The sequence below is a fragment of the Phaethon aethereus genome, assembly GCF_964289735.1.
Source record: "Phaethon aethereus genome assembly, chromosome: 18".
Taxonomy (NCBI): Eukaryota; Metazoa; Chordata; class Aves; order Phaethontiformes; family Phaethontidae; genus Phaethon; species Phaethon aethereus.
The window spans coordinates 6,679,378-6,682,791 of record NC_138594.1 but is presented as its reverse complement, the minus strand read 5'-3'; positions in this window follow the sequence as shown (position 1 = coordinate 6,682,791).

Genomic DNA, 3,414 nt, shown 5'->3' with positions numbered 1-3,414 from the left:
TGGAGGAGGTAGGTGAAGCTAAAGATATTTCAGGCCCAGTGAAGTAGCCAAAGCAAGCAGAAAGTAGAAGGAAGTTTCTGTATAAAATTCAGCTTATTTACATGGTTTGTGATAGTGCAGAACTCTGATCTGAATCTTCAGGATGGGAAGCTGCTGGCTGAGTGATGTACTAGCACTGTTCATCACCTTATGTGCTGGATGAGTAAATATGCTGCATCAGTCTTAAAGGAAGAGCTAAAAATCCTTTGAAGGCTCCTGCCTACCTCTGAACCTTACCATAAAGCAATCTGGGGCAGTAGCCAGAGCTCATAGCAATAATCTGTTGAATATATCGACTTATTAGCTTTCAACTTCTGTTTTCTAAAATGGCTTTTGCATTCTTTTATCCCAAAGCAGATTGACCAGAACTCATCACGGACTTTCTGGCATTGAATTGAGTGCCATAACACTACTGATTGGGCAAACCGTCCCTGGGGAGAGGGCACCGCTGCTCCCTGCATCGCAGGCTAGCGAGCTACAACTTGCATGCATATGCATGCCTGTCTCTGCCTCCCCTTTTAGTGCCTCATTAGAGACATCTCCTCTTGGAGCCCGCCTTGCATTAGGACAGAAGTGGATCGCCAGGTCTGATGCACCACAAGCCTCTGAGTACATCTAACTTTTAAATGTTTGCACATTTCTCTTTTCTACTGGGCTGGGTTTTAAATTATAAATGTTACTGCCTTGGTGCAGGATTTTAATAAACGCACACTGTTACCTCCAACTGGTTTAAAATTATTTTTTGTACAATTTTTTAAAATCATATGGGTATTTCAGTTTTAACGGAAACATTTTAGAAATTTACTTTAAAAAAAAAAATTAAATAATATATGCTAGATTCCTGTGACTGCTGTATGTGGTAACTGAATGAGTAATCTTGGTTTTTGTTTGTTATGGTACTGTTAACTGGCTTTATGGATTTGGGTAGAATCTATTTTTGTAGCCATTCAAATCAGAGGAAAACTAACTGAGCTTGATTTTTGTTTCAACACTACATTGCTCTTTTTTGGAAATAAAACTCTGAATTCCTTTTTGTGATCCTTGTCTGCTCTCATACCTATTCTTTCCGTCAGCAGCTTCTTTCACATTGGCAAAAGGCTCATGCCCACTTACCTCTTGAAGAAGGTGGAGCTGTCCCTCTCTGAGCTGTAGAGGCAAAGAGCACTCCTGGAGATTAAGTGGCCTTGTTAAGCAAGGTGGTGGTTTGGAGAAGACACGCATGGCAAGCAAGTTGATCATATCACTGTCCTGCAATTAATACATCGTGTTGCCAGAAAAGGGCACGTGTTCAGATTGTAGTCCCCAGGTCATCTACTAGTTTGTCGTGAAGTAACTTGGGTGATAATACACTGAAAGGAGAAACAGGATCTGGCAATACCGCTGTACTAGTCAGCCAACGGGTTTTGAATTGAAACTGGTGAAACTGCGTAGAATGGTTCGTTACTTTCTGAACTTTTTGGTTCCCTTGCCCCTGACCTAACACCACTTTCTTCTTTTCCAGCGAAGAACAGAGTATTCTCTGATTTCTCTCCTGTAACTTTCTTGTAGCACTATGAGAGTCAGTGAGAAAGAACTAAATCTTCCCAGACTGGGTACTGAGCATGCTTTGGAAACCTCTCCTTGGAAGCCTTCTTGTTTGGGCTCTGTCTTTATCTTCCTATGCAAGGTGGAGGGATCCTTTATTTCCTCTCTAGGAAAAGAGGTGGCACTAGGGTGGCCCTTTCTATTCTGTGGGAGAATATGGTTGCAGAGTTGCTGTTGCTCAGGTGGCATTTCAGGCACCCTTCCTTCTAATGTATTAGTATCTTCTTTGAGACCTAATTTGTTGCTAATGTGGTTTTAGCGACCCTTCCCTCCTACTCAGCATGATCTGACAAAGTAGTGTACATTTCCTTATTTCTACTAGCTTCATTATTTCCTTGTTTCTGTTGTTGCAGGGTTGAGGCTAACAGGAAGGTGGCCTGTTGTTTTCCACCTCTTGTGCCAGGCACTATGCTGCAAATTTAGAGGAAGTTATGGTTTGATCAGCAGCTTCTGAGCTGGTGTGATCCTGTGCATGTGTATCGTCCTGGCACACCCAGGTGCTCCTTTCTGCTCCTTGCAGGTGGACTGATGCAAATGCTTTTTCTGAGTATTTCATTTGCTGGCAGGCTTGGGGTAAGTGACATGGCAGTCCTGCTCAGAAGGGGCAAAAGCAGTTTATAACTTTTCCCCATTTTTACTCGCGTTACTTGAAAAATCTAATAGGTCCACTGAAAGAGTTAGACACAAAAATGGTATCATAAATCATACACCTTGAAGTGAATTTAGATTTTAAACCAAAAAACTTTATCCAGGCTTCTTGTTATCTTCCTGAAAGCACAAGCCAGACTATTAATGGAATTGCAGCTAAGGTAAAACAGAGGAGTAGTTTAGGATGGATGCTGAAATATGGCAGATTATTCCTAGTAATGCTTATTTGAAACCTACAGCTGAAGGATTCACTGGAATAAAGCGCTTGGATTATTGTTGTGAGCAGAGGCCCTAAGAATCCTTTTAGAGCTGCCATGCCTAAAATACAAGATAAATAGCAAAGTGGCAAAGCAGGAGAAGACTGGAACTCATGTGCTTTCAACTATATTCTGAGGTAAGCAGGAGAGCATGGAAAGCCTCCTGACATTCAGAACTAGGGTGTATTTTTTGTGCTGTCAGAAAAACACTAGCAAGTAAAATCAGTGATGGGATGAGGTGTTCATGAAGGATGGAGTTTTCACTGAATGTCTATAAGCAGCATTTGAATGTAATGGGAAAAATAGCCCTCTGCATCTCTCCCTTTCAGGAATTGCCTTCTGAGCCTTGCTGTTACCCTTAGTCTGCCCATCAGCTGACTAATAATAATAATAATAGCCTGTTTCTGATCAGAGGATTCAGCTGCTGCCAAGCTCCTTGAGTTTTCTGCCTACCTCTACTTTTCACTTGAACTCCCCTTCTCTGGGGTCTGATAGAAGCTTGCTGTCTCCAAGAGCCAATGCGTAATGCTTGGAAGCACTCTGAGGGCTCGCTGGCCCTTATTAATGTTATTGCCAGTCAGGCTTTGGCAATGCTCTCCCCTTCTCCTGCTTTATGCAGTCTCATTGGGGTCTGGCACTGTAAAGTGTCCCTTTGCTGCAGGAGCTGAGCTGCTGTTAACACTGGCTGCCAGTGCTTGAAAAAAATCCTTTCTTATGGCTATACTGGCAGCATGTTCCCTAACCCTTGCAGACCTGTTTCTCTGCAGAGAGGAAAGTCTTGGATCACAACTAAAGAACAGCCAAAATTTTCCACATCTGAACACACATATTGGGTACCTAATAGAGGATGCTGTTTTATAGTGGCCTGAGTTTTAGGTCAAATGCT